This window comes from Pleuronectes platessa, chromosome 5 (assembly GCF_947347685.1).
Source record: "Pleuronectes platessa chromosome 5, fPlePla1.1, whole genome shotgun sequence".
NCBI classification, from domain to species: Eukaryota; Metazoa; Chordata; class Actinopteri; order Pleuronectiformes; family Pleuronectidae; genus Pleuronectes; species Pleuronectes platessa.
Window position 1 is genome coordinate 14,686,562 of NC_070630.1, and position 17,103 is coordinate 14,703,664.

Below are 17,103 nucleotides of genomic sequence, written 5' to 3' on the forward strand. Positions count from 1 at the left end.
AATTTTGCAAAAGCTCCAAGTCCTTTTTGTTTTCCCATTGTTCTAACACCCAGGCCTTGTGTCATCAAGCAGTTTCAAAAACTTCTACAGGAACGCTATAATGCGATCAATACGTATTCATGCCAACATAACGTGACTTAGGTTGGAATACTACACAAGTCTAAATTACGTGTCTTATTCAGACTTTTTCCTTAATCGAGCTAATATCGGAATATTGGTGTCCATGTAAACAAAGTCATATAGTCACAGTGAAACTACAACATCCAGTGTTGCACATTCAACGTTGTAGAAGACTGCTCTGTTTTTTCAGACTCAGTATCCTGAACTGCCCCCAGGGTGACGTCATGCCTTGGACCATTTTTATTTTGACATAATATTCACTGTGAAGTTGTGATGTGCTGAGATACTTACAGTAATAATGGGAAGATCATCTCTATCCTCTCACATTACCTCAATGACCGTGCAGCTCGGGGGTAATGATCCATCAAGATGGGGAATCAGCTGCTAACAAGCTGTCACCAACACACAGCAGTATAATAGTGTGTGTGTGTGTGTGTGTGTGTGTGTGCATGTGTGCGTGTGTGTGTGTGTGTGTGTGTGTGTGTGTGTGTGTGTGTGTTTGTGTGTGTGTTTGTGTGTTTCACTGGGTAGTTTGATCATTATCAGCAGCTGCCCAACTGATTCCCACCCTGTGTGTCAAATGTGAATCAACTCCGTGTGTGTGCGTGTTTGTGTGTGTGCGTGTGTGTGTGTGTGTGTGTATTTGTTTTGCTTATCATCCAACCTTGACGTGATTGGTCAACACATGGTGGCGGTCGAAACTTCAACACATTAGCCCCAGTTATGTCTGTGCTATTGTCTTGTTTCAGATTGGTGAGTGTTCTAGGGATCCAGTTTGGAGATCATGTCAAGCTGGTAGTGGAGCAGGCAGGTGTCTAAACAGAGAGATCAAACTGAGCGTGGCAGGTATAGGGGCAGGTGATCCTATACATGGACCGAACAGGTGTTAGTAAATGTGACCTATAAAGTAACAAACTTCTAATTAGGGACAAAGAGAAACATTCAGAGCGTCTCCCACTGATGGTATCTGAAGATCTGGTGGGTTGACCTGCTTATTATATACTGCTTCAGGTTGTAGAGCTGCGGTTCAGTTGTGCAGGTGAGTTGGAGGGGAAAAAAGAACTTAGAAATGCACAAACACACAAGAGGGAGGGGAAAGAAAGAGTGCAGGAAACACAAATTCATGGCAGTAGTAGGGGTTGTCATCCAAACAGTGTGAAGGAGTTAGTGGCATTTAGTGGTGAGGGTGCATACTGCAACCCATAGCCTCCGCTCCCAATCATACATAGAGAACCTATGATTTCTGAAGGCCACCTGTAGGTACTATAGGTTACCAAGAGCTCAAACCTTAAAGCCCTTCTCTTCTCTTACCAATTTTGATTTGACTGCTCTGGGCTTCGCTAGAAACATGGCAGACTCCATGGAAGATAATATGCCTGATCTAGATTTTAGGCCTCATTCTATGGTAATTAAAACATTTCTTCAGGTGATATACATATACACAAATGAAAACATGATAACGAATACTACTCTGTTTCTGCTGATGGATGCCACTAAATCCTGCACACTGGACCTTTAGTCAAGATTAATATAATGTACAGGATGGAGTTGTTAGATTAGAAACATCTAATAATCCTTTGTCTTTACCTCTTATCCTTTGAGGGTCATGGGGGGAGCTGTGGCCAATCCCAGCTGACATTGGATGATGGGCGGGTTGCACCCTGGACCAGTCGTATCACAGGGCCAACATATAGATACAAACAACCATTTACACCGTCTCCAATTAACTTAACCCTAATCTGAATGTCTTTGGACTGTGGGAGGCAACCAGTGTTCCCAGAGGAAACTAACGCAAAAACAGGGAGAACATTGTGGATCGTGATAGTGGTGGCAGCTGGTCATGGAAAATGAAATAGCATCAAGCCTGCTTAGATATACAGACTGCCTACTCACGTATACCACCATTACTGGCAATAACTCTTCCAGTACTTTTAACTTTCCATGATGTTAAGTACAGTTTATTCTAATCAATGTTGTAAATGTTATTATTTTGCTGACATCTATTGCACCCCTGGAATTCCTGAGTTTTTTTGTGGTAGGTTCAACTTATTCTTGTTCAGGGTTAAGGACAGAGGATGTCACACCTTGTTGAACTATGAGACAAAATGTGATTTGGGAATATGTTATATACAAATAAAATTGATTGATGCAGAAAGACCCCAGATCTAAGTCAGGGACTTTCTTGCTGTGAGGTGACAGTGCGAACCAGTGCACGTCAGAGTAGAAACAATAAAAACTTCTTACAAATGATACCGTGTCAACATTATCAGACCAATCTTTCTATTTAAGGTCTGTATTAAACTCTTCTGTGAGTATATAGAGTGCACATGTTGTAGGATATGGTGGAATGCTGGACTTCACTCTTTAGTAGAACTGTTTCTTTTGTCCTGTTTGGCAGGACGCTCCCTCTCACAGTCCATGCGGTGCTGGATGTCTCTCAGGACTGTGTCGGTCCCCGTGGTGCTGAATGTCCCCTCTCAGTGTGGAGAGCCTTTCCCAGTCCTCGTTCTCTACCACACCAACTTACTGCTGAAAATGAAAATTGAGCCACTGACATTTGAAATCAAAACTTAACTGACAATCACTGGCGCAAAGCAGATCGATATAATAACACGGGACTTGGTACTGTTTTCTCTCTCCGTCTCTCTCCCCTGTCGTTCAGCAGAGAGAAGAGGGCTCCTCTGTTGCTAGGCAGCAGGGATGTTGTACGGGAGTGCATCCCAGTGACTGTCACTGAGTTTTATACAGACAATCCGAGGTAAGAGGTTTGTTAAGGTAACAGACTCACCGTGGCTCTGATAGAGTGGTGAGTATAAACGGTGCAAAAGTAAGAACATTTCAAGTTTCACATTTAAAAGCATTGCGAAAAAGCTCATTGTGGTTATTTGTCTTTACAGTGGTTTGAGTGTTTCTTTCAAACACTCTTTCGAGCCATGAGACCCTCCATACCATCTTAAACCTCACAGAATTACATATAAGGGCAGGTTAATGAAGAGCACGAGGTTAAAGGGGCATCTCCAGACCCTGAATGCTGTGTAAGGTGAGTCAGTAATCAGATCATCAGTTTATCCGAGCCAATCAACCACCGGCAATCAGGTAAGTCCACTGATCAGCAGTTCTATTCAAATGTTGAAGGACACAACCCTTTGTATTCTCTACTGCTGCTACCTGAATCTAATATTTCATGAAAGTCAACTTTTGAATTGACCTTTCAGTCGATCCTTGTCAATTCTTAAAATGTTGGGAAAAAAGGGACCATTGGATGTTTGGAAGTTCACTTGTCAATAATGAAAAACACTATAAGGTATCAATAGTGGAAGCCAGTTGCAACCTTCACTTCTCTGCTCCTGATGGTCTGTCTGGACACACAGGGCAGCACAGATAACATTTATATGGAATTATTGAACATTTACCATCAACATGTCATTTTGAAGTGTCACAACCGGTACTATAAAGGTGTCACAAACCATGCCCACATTTATCACTGGCATTATCGACAGTTTGTTGGTTGTTTGAATGAAAATTAAAATGTGGAAATGACTTGTGTGGCCACCATCGCAACTGAACCAACCACAGACGGAGTGAAGAGTCCTTCAGCCAATACAGCACCTTATCTGGGACTAATTAAATGTATGAGAGATAAGTCATGATACACTGTATCGCTGAATGTGAAACCCACCTCTCTGCACAGTCAATCATTTATAATCCATTACTAGTTTAACCTCGAAGGGACGTGTATAGCAAATGTTTTGTTCCACATATTTTATTGTGCTGAATTAAAACAATTGTTTGCTTAAACTGTGTATTGTTGTAAATTATTGACACCACATTTGCTCTTCATTCATGTCCATGTCGACTTTGGACATTATTTTCTGTCCATGCGGTAAGGTCAACTTTAACAATTAAATGGTTTCATTAAAATGTAAAGGTAACATGAACTCTGGTGTAGTTATTATCATTTGAAGTATGTCAGTTTAAATTATTTAAAAGTCTGAGAGAGAGAGAGAGAGAGAGAGAGAGAGAGAGAGAGAGAGAGAGATAGAGAGATAGAGAGATAGAGAGAGAGAGAGAGAGAGAGAGAGGGAGAGAACATCAAAAAGCACAAAGGGAACAATAACTTGACTTCTCAATGGATCCAGAAGAGGGTGCTGTAACTCCACGGTTGACACCGCAACACCATCATTTATTTAATTGTTGCTCCATCCTGAACAAACTCCAAGATTTCCTCAGCGTAGGAGGCTTCCGCATAAAATGCTTTTGAAGGGTGACGTATTTAATTGTGAAATTAAATCTATGTGGTTTGGTATTTTCTTTCAATGAATGTACTTTAATTTGTTATAACAGACACAACTTGATACAACATATCAACCGTTGGTTATTTGAGCTGTCACAGATGTATAACTAGTTTACCTGTGTGTCCTATTCACAATGTGAAAGGAGAACATTTTACTATTTCTCTGAAAACTATTAGTGATTTTTGTCATTGCCAACACAATTATTGACTTATTCCCACATGGGCCCACATTTTTGCAAATATTTTAACAAACAAATGCCTAAAATGACTTGAGACAATATTAGAGGGCTATTCAAATACATGTGCTGAAATCAAACCTGTGACTGAGGCTGGAAAAATACTGCTGCAAGTGTATTTTTTGTAAATTCTCCTCACGTTAACCAGCCCAACCTTTAGCCCTCTTACTGACAGCCTCACCTGCAGAAGTTGAGCTTAACACTCCTGATAAACATGCACCTCCTCTGCGGCTCCTCTCGCCTGCATGTCTCTCTAACCAGCTCTCCACAGGAGAGGCACGGATATTGTGTGGCTAAGATTCTATGATCATGTTCCAACAAAATAGTTTATTGTAATTATACAGAGGCTTGGCAGACATCATATATTTAAGCCTCCATTCTAAAAAGAAACAGCTTGAGATAAGGTGTGAAACACTGGTGGATTTTAACTAAGATATACAAATCTTTTTAGTTCATAAACATTTGGAAAAAAACCTGTTCCACGAGTACTTTCCCTTTTCAGTTTGGTCCATGTCCCATCCAGTGGGTTTCATGATTTACACTACAGCCATCAGGAGAATGTTTTAGCTTCACTTCTGGGATGCTTTCATGGCGTCCATCTCTATGTACATTCCTTGGCCACCTCAAAAACAGATTTCTTCCATTGAAAGGCATTACAAAGAATGTGCGCTTGTTCATTTTCATTAGTTTATGACGTATTTTTCTCCATCGCTCCCTGTCCACCTGACTTGCTGCCATCCATCTGACTGACTGACAGGTGACTGGCCGAGTTTGGCAGATGTGCCAGTTTTAAAGGAAACCCCTCGACAAAAAAAGGAAAAATCTGTGACAGCTCTGAAGCTGCCAAGTTCTTACATCACCAGGGCTTTCCACAATTGAGCAGCGAGCTCCAGTACAGAACCCCTGTGCGTTTTTGGTAGGGTAGCCTAACTGTAGGTGTGACCAGAAAATACTGACACTAACACAGAAAATAAATGTTTTTGATTTGATTTTGTCATATATTTATTTACATTTTATTTATAGACAGCCACTGCAGGCCGTGCACAAACAGGATGTTATTTATTTATAGTAAAAATTGAACAAAGCCATGAATAAATCAATGAGGAAGGAATGATAACGAATCAAGTGGTTTGAAAGTTTGCTGATGAGCCTCCAGGTAAACTCAAATGTCCACGGACGTGCCACTGGGACACAGGCTTCACCAACTTTGATAGAATATGTGACTGACAGCCCTGCTCTCATCATGTCTTCCACACTCGCCTTGCCCCCTCGCTTCTGACACCACAGACTCTTTGATCACTCATGTTTGTACTGCACTGCACAGAAGCTACTGAAAGCTACAATGAGAGAAGAGGAAGAAAAGGAAGACGGAGGATGGAAAGAAAACATTCTGACTGTTTGTTTTAGTCTCTGAGGCTTCTCGCCTTGTGGGAGTGGCACTCTTTGAGGGAAATTTGGGAACTTAACACTGGTGTGTGTGTGTGTGTATGTGTGTGTGCAACAGTCCCTCTCTTGTTGACTTCTAAAAGTCCTCCAGTGGCCTGAGACATGATGCTGTGCCATGTCCTCAAATAACCAAGAGGATGTGAGGACAAAACTCAAAGAAAACGAAGAGGAATTAAATAATGAAAATTCAGTTGGGAGGAGGAAAAAGTTACAAAAAGTACAAGAAGAAAGAATTCATTAGAAAAAGACAAAGTGTACAAGGGAGAGCCGGTGCAAGAGACAAATGAGAACAGAGGTATAGAAATCATAAAAGTATAGATGTTCATTGGGAGAACAAGGGGATGTGTTATTCATCTCTCAAGGTGATAAGAAGTACAGCTGCCACTCTCCGTTATAGAGGATACCACTAATTTATTGACTTTCTCTGTTCCTGAGTTCATGCCAGGGGTACCTGTAGAGCTGTGGCCCCTCCCTACCTGGGAAAGGCTTTAGAGGTCTTTAAACATGAAATAAAACAACACCACAAATTCTTAATTTATTCATATACCAAGTGGGACCTGTTTCTATTGGTTGATTATTACATCTTTTTAAATGGCCTGCAGTGACACAGCAAATGCAGAGTGGTGGTGGGTGAGGGGCAAGGACAGTATATTAAAAAAGATAACCTGACGACTCCCCAAAAGAGAAGCCAAAGTGTCTCGGTCACCACCTGGTGGCTGGCTGCAGTATAGTCTGTAAATCCTGCCTCCTCCAGGCTCATGGATAGGACATCAGCCAGAGTGAACAAAAATAAATGTTGGACTAAGCTTGATTTTTTGCGGCGCACGTGCGTGTTGTTGGGGAAAACATTAGACTCGGATTGGTTTCGGAAACAAAGAACAGAATGCCTGCTGAGTTCGGGTCAGGCTCTCTGGCTTTGTCAGGTTCGGACAGAAAATTGCCATCTCGACCGCAATCTAGAGCCCGTGTGTCACTACAACTACACAAGATGGCAGCATTTGTATGCAAGATATTTCGGCTTCATTTCTTGTTAGTCTAGACTATATATACAGTGTCCAGGCAATTGCTTTAGCTTTAGCAGTAGCTCAGAATCAAACATGATTTCTTTATTTGCCAATAGCTGTCTCGCGCTTTTCCATTGTTAACCATTTGCCTCTATTTCTATAACTTCTTAGTTGCTGCTTATGTTTGCATGTCAAAGTCTTAGCTTGACTTTCATGCTAACTTCTTGGCATAACTTTCTGTCTGCCCTGAATAGCACTGATCAGAGGGCGTATTGCAACCTCCTGGCAAGAAAACATATTTGTCAGCAGAGGAAACTCACACATAGCAACTTTAAATCAAAGTCAAATCGTTCTTATTCGCATGATTTTGATTTCAATGTGTTTTGTTATCCGCTTCACAGTCGCCGTGACCTCCCTGTGTCTCGTCAGCTTTATTTTTAAGTGCTTTTCATCCTTGTGATCAGACCTGGGCCTGTCACACTACATATAATTTATGTTGTCTATGTCTTTACAGTGAGCCCAGATGATCCTGGTTGTTTATTCATGTCAGGTCTTGTTATGTGCCGAGACATCACTAGGCTTAAATGCATGTGACTTTCCGTCTGTGACAGATTAATAGAACTAAACCTTGTTAAACAAGCAGGATTTGCTGTAGCAATGAGGTAACTTGACAGGAAAGACAGACCTGCCCCATTAAGGATTACGTTATTTGCATTTGGTGTTTGGTCACATTTGACTTTAAGGGTTTTAACTGGCATAATTAAAAAATAAGGTGATACCTAAGAAGTGGGTGGGCTGCAGCTTCTGACATCTCAGGCTGAGCTAAGCTACGGTAGCCTGTATTAAATTGAGGTACTGATTTAGTGTCTTTTCACACCTGAAAGTCAAGACCAAGATTCTCGACTTTGTTAAATTTTTTGATATTTGATTCAGTGATTTTTTTATTCAAATTGCAATTTTGGGAGCAAACTAGGGACTTTTGTATAATAAATTGGTACATTTGTTGGCTAAATCTACCTTTACTGGACACTGATTGGTTCGTAGACAGGCATGTGTCTGATGTCAGCATATTATCAATTCGACTACTGTTATGTGCATGTGAGGGACAAACATCGCTGATACAAATGCTAACGAATCAATGTAACCTCACAGTGCAAAGGAAAAATATAACTCTTTCCATTTGAATTGAGAAAATGAATGAACTTCATTAATTTTGTTACCACAGTGATATCAGTATTTTATCACTACCAGTAAAAAGTCCTCATCGATCAAACATTACATTGGCAGAGGTGAAGACTACAAACAATGATGTGAGGCGCGTCTGCTCTTTTTCTTTTTCTATTCCTTCTCACAGTTATGCTGTCAACTTCGTGCAATTGGTCCAAAGGTCTGAAGTCTCCAAATATTTGTCTCGCTCTGCAAACAAACATGGTTCACTTGATTTGGGTTTGGGGAAGGAATATATTCACCACACCATCCTCAACAAGAAACCATCCTTACATCAAAATACATCTGAGACGGAAAGTGGCAGAATAAGTATAATCTCATGTGAACCCCCGGTGGCGTTTTTCATTACTGCTTTAACTTCTTTTATGCAGGTACTTCTTTATTAAAAGTCTTGGTTCTCTTCTCTTCTCTTTCTTCTGCTGGGTAGAACTGGGTATAGCCACAGTTCTAATAAAATATGGAGGTGACCCTTTTTGCTCAATTCGTTGAAATCCTGCAACAAAGTGGAGGGATGTAATCACTGCTCTCTCGTGCAGAGCTGGTAGAAAGGACTCCCCCAGCTTTGTCAGTTTAACGGACAGTTGCAGATTTTCCACACTACTTTTCCCCCCTAACAACGGAGAGGGATACTTAATCGTATTAAATTGGATTGCAGTAAATCTAATTTGCAGTATTGTAAAACATCAAGGTAATCTAAAGGCTCTTTAAAGCATACAAAACAGAGAAGACTCCAGCATTCAGATAATGAGGACAACCCCAAAATAAGCAAATAAAAGAGGAAAAACAAAACTCTTATCTCGCTCAAAAATATAGGCAGAATTCAAAGAAAGCCTTCCACATGCCTGGTGTGCATCTGTTCTGTACACATAAAGTGATGAAAAAAAGAGATTCAAACACGTAAAGATACACACAAAGAGACACACAAACAATGCCCACAGCCCCTGCAGAGAATCTGCAAATGAACCAAACTCCCCTTTTGAAAAACTGTACATCTATCAAAGACTTCTCAGCAGGAGTTGGCCGGCGCTCGTTCCTTCATCTCTTTCTTTGCCGACGCCGTCTTTTTATTTTTATTTTATTCTTCTCCGAGGATTTTTCTCCCAACAAAATTCAAAGTGAGAGGAGTTTAGAGGCTAACATTCCCAGCTTTGTTTGGAGATTAGGCGAGGAGACGAAAGATGATGAGTGTGTGTGTATGTGAACAAATATGCGTGGCCCTTTGTTGACGGCTGACGCAGAGTTAATATGATAATGACGAGCAGAGATGCAATTTGTTTTCCTGGGGAGCTGCATCAGTCAGCTGTTGTGGGGGGGTTACAAGGTCCTCAGCAAATCAACAATCACAAACTGATCAAGCAGCTCACACCAATCACTCTGACACCATTATGGATTTTAAACTCAAGCAATATCCCTTATGACTGCTTTGAATCCATTCTGACCCGTCCACATTTCAAACTGCAATTGACTGCGTTTTCAGTTTTTCGAGTTTTGAAAGTATGTTCTTAAAAACTCCTCATGAGAATCCATTCAAATTTGGCACAAGTGTTTACTTAGACTCACAGATTAACCAATTAGGTTAAATCAAGCAGATCACACAGTCCAACATATAATTTGTATTAACTTTGGTCCATGTTCTATGCACTAACACGGAGGAGGCAGATGGTCATAGGTCAGGGTCACGATGGCCTCGTCAAACATGTTTTGGCCTTTTAAACATGATATCTCAAGTCTGCCTCAAGAGAATTCCTTCAAACGTTGACCTGTTGTCACATGGACTCAAAGATTAACTGATTAGATTTTTGTGGTCAAAGTTTAAACGTCATGTGACCTCATATGAGTCTGATAAAAAAGACAGTGTAAACTGACACTGCAGTGGTTGATGTATGCACACAACTGCAGGTTGGTTTTTCTAGTTTGTCTATATCAAAGATCTGCAAAGACACAAAAATCAGGGCTCCTGAAGCTCCTGAACACCTCATGATCATGATGTCATGTGACATCAATTAGCGAGACGAGGCAGACATTTCTTACGCAAGTTTGAAGTGTTAAACCTATCACAACAGAGTGGGCTAGGTAGCCAATCAGAGCAGACCAGTTAGAAGGTGGTGGTGTCTTTTGATTTGAGTATTGGCTGAATAACTTTGTTAATTACAGCCTTAAGTCATGAAATATGACTGAAATATTAACACAGATTTTAGATGTACAAATGCACGGACAGATGGCTGCATCGGTGCTTTCATCGCTGTGCACACAGGTGTGGTCAAAACCTCACAAATGTTCAGAAAGAAAAGTAGACACACAAACACACACAGACACACACACACACACAACCTGCCATCAGCCCGCAGCTCCGTTCCAACCCTGAGAAATGCGTAATGAGAAGCAAAAATTTCAAAGAGCAGCAGTCTTACCTTCACATGTCTTGAGTATTTCAACATTCAGTGAACACCTCATCATCCTGGATCAGTCTTCCAAATTTCACAGAAAAATACCACCAGTGCTCAATGTTCCGCATCCTCTTCATCATTCTCTGACATGTTCTAACCAGCTCCAAACAAGCTTTTTTAATACTTGCTTGTTTTCTCCCTGTTGTTCAAAGATCACTTAAAGACACTTATGTGATGGTAAAGATCATGTCAGCAGTGCAACAACAGTGATGAGGACAATGACAACAATGATACAAGACCATAAGAGCAAACCACGGTTCCAAAACATAAGTAATAGTTTGTGTGGAAACCTCAACATAGATCACATACCTCCGTGAATCCCTCTGGAGTCAAAGTAACCGGATCGAAAATCCATTTAGCTTTCGATTTAAACAGAGAGGTTGACTTCCCCACATCTGAGGGCAGAGGATACACAGAGAATTGCAGGGTTATTTAATCTACTCCAACACAGGGGTTGAATCTGTTGGGCCCTTTTCCTGGGTTATTTATAGTGACTTGGGCTGTGTTTGTGTAACCCAGCTGCTGGTTAAGCAGTCAGGTCAGACCCAATGACGAATAATATATATGAGAGAGGTCCGACCCTCCTCTTAAGTCACGTACACCCAGCAGCTGTGTCAACTGTACAGTCTGGAGTAAAGAGAGGACCATCAACTGCATCGTTTGAAGACTTTCTCAAAACTATTTACTCGCCAACATTCTTTAAAGGGTGCATCACTTATTGCATGTGTGATCTGCATGAGTAAATCTTAATTGTTTTTCAAGTATATCAGTAAATCAAAAGCTGTTTTCAGACCTGCAATGGAACTCTTTAGAATTGGTGAAGATCAGCGCTCCATTGAGTGCGAGTAGTTAAAGGTTTAATGTGTAGAATTTATTGACATCTAGTGGTGAAGTTGTATGTTGCAGCTGAATACCCCTCACCCTGCCCTTCCGAACATGAACGAGAACCTGTGGTAGCCTTCAGATATCATACCATCTTAAAGGTGTTTAGTTTGTCCAGTGTTGACTACTACTTGAAAACATGGGGGCCTCCCTAGAGAGGATCTGCTCCTAATGTAAGTATTAAGTATTTAGCTATAAAAGGCCCATTCTAGGGTAAAGAAAACAACAATTCAGATGAACAAATGTACAATATAGATGATTACATCATGAGGATTATTTTATATATAAATTTTGCCACTAGATCCCTTTCACCTAAATCTTACAGACTTAACATTTAAGGATGTGCTCACACTTTTTATTCTATAACCAAATGTACAATGCTTAGCTCCTTCTGATTCTGCTTTGATTTTCTTCGCACAATATTATTTAATTTTTTATTTTTTCTATAGCTTATCCCTATTTATTTTTCCTGTATATATCAAGTCTTTTACTATAATGTGATTTGTCCTACATAGGCTTATATCACAGGTCCCACTTTCCCTCTCTGAAAACTCCCAGTGTCCATTTCATTTTTCATGCCTCTTCCTCAGCAAGTTAACAGGAGCAGTGTTAATGACAGGATCTTTGGCCGGAGATCTGATAAACCCAGCTCCTCCAGCATGTGTGTGTATTCTCGCCTCTCCAAAACAGCGCTGATAACATGGTCCAGGATGGATGGCAAGTGGGAAGGGACACACTGCAATGATCTCGGGAACAGTGCTGGGCAAGTGTGCACCACTTTTTGTTCTGCCAGAACAACTCTGACAGCATGTTAATGCTAGCGAGGCAACGGGTGCCAGTGCTCTCCCCGTATTAAGGTTTTCCACCAGAGCAGATGCCATATGTTCCTCTCTGCCGCAGCCACATGTCCCCTTCCCTTTCAGCTTCGCCTTAAAGCCAACGAGCGAAAATCAAGAGATTTTTTCCTCAGCTTTCGGTTGCTAATGTGCCCCTGTGTTCAAAAGCCAGCACGGTTGGGAAAAGAACAGTTTTGAAAGAAAATAAATAAATAAGAAACACAGTTTTTTCCCCTCACTCATTTTTTTTTGAATTTTTTTTTAAATATTATTCTCAAGTAACCGATTTTCATATGGCAAATGATCTTTGGCATGGATGAGACTTTTTCAGCTGGAGTGCTTGTATACTTCAAACACAAGTGTGTGTGCCTGCCTGTGTGTGTGCATATCTGTGTGTGTGTGTGAAAGAGCAAGAGAGAGGGGTGAAATTAGCCAGAGAAAAAGATCATGGGGCATATTTAGAGGACCACCCACTCAGCTGATGTCTCTGAGCCGCTACAGTTTCACAATAACACTTATTTTAATGCTATTCAGTGCCCATATGTTGATTTGTTTGTGGCCACGATATCAACGCTGAGCACGGCTGATATATCTCTATACTGATAAAAAAATCTTTCTTCACAGCACAACAGCACATTCATTCATTCTGCCCCTTCCTCACACCCCTCTGTACTGTAACATCTGTAACCTCTGTCTGGGTAAAAAACAACCTCATTTGCTCTTCACAAACAGTAATGGACGCACTCTAGTGCCACTTGTGATCAGATCTCCAGGACGGATGTTAATACCAGGTCTGCATGAGATCAGAGTTGACCCACCAGAGTCCTGTTTTTCTACAGGTAAAGACCTATGATCACACCTTCCTCTGACAATAACCACTGTCTTGTATGATTGGCATCCCTCTTGTTGCCCTCTGCTGCCACTTCAGTTTCTTTTGTTCTTTTATTCTTAACATTATCCCCTAGGAGTTAATCTGGAGTGAAAAAAAACGGGAAAAGAAAGTTAAAGTTGGTGTTTGACAACATGTCTACAAGTCTGATCATCATTTTTTTTTGGGGGGGGGGGGCTTGATTTGTTGTCATTCTGGGATTTTTCTTCTCTCTTTCTCCGTTGCACATATTTACCCAACATTATCCCCATTTGAACCAAACTGACTTGTTTTGGATTCCATTTTGTACAACAACAGTTCCCAGCGCCTCATTATGAAGAGAGGGATGAGTTTGTTTACTCAATTTACCAGCTTATCCATCAGACTGCTGAGTTTGGATTAGTCTTTATTTCTGGGATGGATTTACTTTTCCTATCAATCTCTGACTCGCTCCTTCTCACGCTCATGCACGTCTCTCTCTCTCTCTCTCTCTCTCTCTCTCTCTCTGTCTGAGCGTGCCTTTCTCTCCAAGTCACATATTATAGGAAGAATATTTCCAAAAATGAGATAAAAGCTAACTTTACATAAAGTCCCCTGACCGCTCTGTGTGTTTTGTGTAACAGTACAATATTAGTCTGTGTGTGAGTGTGTGTGAGTGTGTGTGTGTGTGTGTGTGTGTGTGGGTGTGTGTGTGTGCGTGTGCGTGTGTGTATGTGCATGTGTGTATGTGCGTGTGTGTTGTTTGGGCTGTCCATAACTACCTCAGGAGTGTTTGATGAATTGATGTCCAGGTTTTATTGTCATCATTCTTTATGACTGACCTGCATTTAGCCGGTTCTTGTCAACTTGGATTGCTTGACCATCTGGCTTACATATTCCCATATATATATATTATAACTTAACATTATTGTTTTAAACATTATCCATTAAAGTATTTATACATTCTTCATAACTTAAAATTTTATTTTCTCACAGTTTTAAAATCCACCTCACCCTGCAATTGGAGCAGCGAAGGCCTTCAGAAGCACAATTCAAATGTCTCAGTCACTCGAAAATTCAGTGTCGCTCCCTTCAGCTGTACCATTACATTTACTGTGCATCCTACATCATCCAGTGGGTGTTATTTATGACATTTTTTATGAAATTTTTTATTTTTGTTGTCTCCCTCTCTGCCAGGGCAAGCCGACTGTAAACCTTATCAAACATTCTGTCTGATCAAAACTTATGAATTATGAATAGAGGAAGAAACGCTTGTATGTATGTGTGTGTGTGTGCGTGTGCGTGTGTGTGTGTTTGTGTGTGTGTGTGTGTGTTTGTGTGTGTGTGTGTGTGTGTGTGTGTGTGTGTGTGTGTGTGTGTGCGAAAGACCGAGAAAAGAGGGGAGAAAATAGAGAGAGAAAAAGAAAGTGGGATTGAGTCTGATCAGGATTAATGAGTTATGATAATGAGAACAAACAATTGTTTGATAGTGGAAGAGGAAGCCTCGCAGATATTTTGAGCGCATGAGAGAGAGAGAGAGAGAGGGAGATGCTGAGGGAAGAAGTGTTTTGTGCACTTTCATTGCTCCAAGCGAAGTGTATGATCAATCTGTGACGTATGTGTGTGTGTGTGTTTTCATCTGTCATAGAAACACATGTGCTGTAAGTCTGTGTGTATTTACATTCACCTCGTTTGTTAGTGTTGAAGTCACAGTCACCAAGTCTTTTTTTTATCTTTTCAAAAAATGACTATTTTCTAAATCATCAGATTATAATACCTGTGTGTGTGTGTGTGTGTGTATGTGTGTCTGTGTGTGTGTGCGTCTGTATGTGTTCATTGAACCAAAAAAAATGATTCTGACAGATATCTTTTTAGAAGAAGATTGACAATATTCACCTCCACCGAGGAGGTTATGTTTTCAGAGCCATTTGTTTGTTTGTCTGTCTGTCTGTCAGCAGGATTACTAAAAATAAATACTGAACTGATTTCCATGATATTTTGCAGAGGAGTGGGGCACGAGCCAAAGAAGACGCTCTTTGAAATTTGGAGCAGATCCAGATAAACAGACCAACCCTGGAATTTTTATTTCATCTCATTTAACAAGGTGAGATATTTTTGGTTTTGTGTCAATCCAGTTCTTATCACACTTATGTTTCTTCAAGTGTTCATTTCATGTGTAAATATGATTTCAATTCAGTTATGAAAACACAGTGAGATGTCATGATTGACAGCTGAGACTGACGCACGGTTGCTCGAGGGGATCACATCGCTCGAACGGAGACTCTGACATCGAATGACATCAAAATGGATAAAATGCAGATGTCGGGTACATCATGCCACGGAAATGATTGCTTCCCCTTCAGCCATTGTTACCTTTGTGTCCCTGTTTTACTGTAGAGATGCGTGCAGCAATCTTTGCTCTACTGTTGCTCTCTCTTTCTTTTTCCCACAACGTTAGATGCTCCTTTGTAAAGTTTTTACCATCCTCCGGGCTCAGCATAAACTTGATAAACTCAGTACAAGTTTCACTGTATGCATTGTTCCAACAAGCATACAGCTCTCAGCAGGCCGACAGACAGACCTGCCCTTGCTGTGCATGTGCATCACAAGTGGAGTTCCACACGCAGCTCGGACAGCTCCACTTATCTCAATCCTCAGCTGATGATGAACAATAAATACATCAGACACATGTTATTAAAATGAATTATTCCAAGTCTGGGAGATGCGTCGTCCAATTTTTATTCACAGTCTATGGTGCACAACCAATGGTGAAGAATTGTGTTGGTTGCTTTGAATCGAACAGCTTCAAGGTCCACTGAGATCTGGTTCTTAAAAGTCCACAAAGTCACACAAGTAAGGCAGTATGACAGGTCTGTGGTTCTGATGACCCTTCAAAGGTCCTGCCGAGAAACAGTGGTGGGAGAAGTTGCACTCCTCATTAATAACCTGCGATATTCTGTGCATGTAATCTAAGAGTGTTTGTGTATCTGTGTGTCCCCTTTGAAAACTGTGCCCATCGTATCTGTCTGCCAAGTCTTGCTTCCGCCCACACACCTGGATGGCCACCTGGTCCATCGACCAGGTGCATCACAGAGCTCACAACACACACACACACACACACACACACACACACACACACACACACACACACACACACACACACACACACACACACACACACTCACACTCAGCCAAAAACCCCCTTTGACGGTTTGATATGTGTGTAACATCATGAGCTGTGCTGTTCACTTAGAAGAAGAACAGGCTGGCCTTCTGTTCAGCCCCTGGGTTAAGTATTGATTCCTCTCTCTCTCACCCTCTCTCTGCCTCTCTCTCTCTGCATCTCTCTCTTTTTAGAGAGCTATTTTCTAATTGCTGCGTAGCTAACGACAGCATTAACAGCTGTTTACTTACTAATCTAGTAACGCTGCATGTAAAAAAATTGTCAAAAGGACTAAATAAAGAAGAGTTCGGGCAAATCCACTTATGAATATACTTCAACTCGTCTGAGAGCCTGAGGACGGTCAACATACATTTCCAAAGTATGAAATTTATCAGATATTCTTCCAAAGTTTGATTCTGATCGCTCCTTGCTACCCACTCACAATACACGACAAATGACGCACATCAAAGCTGAAATTCAGACCAACTTTAAAAGGAGGTCATTTCCGAAATCAGGTCAGACACGATCTCAAACTTTAGACTGATACTCTAGATGGTTGACAGACCATAACAGTGTTATTGTTATCAACTAGTTAATGGCT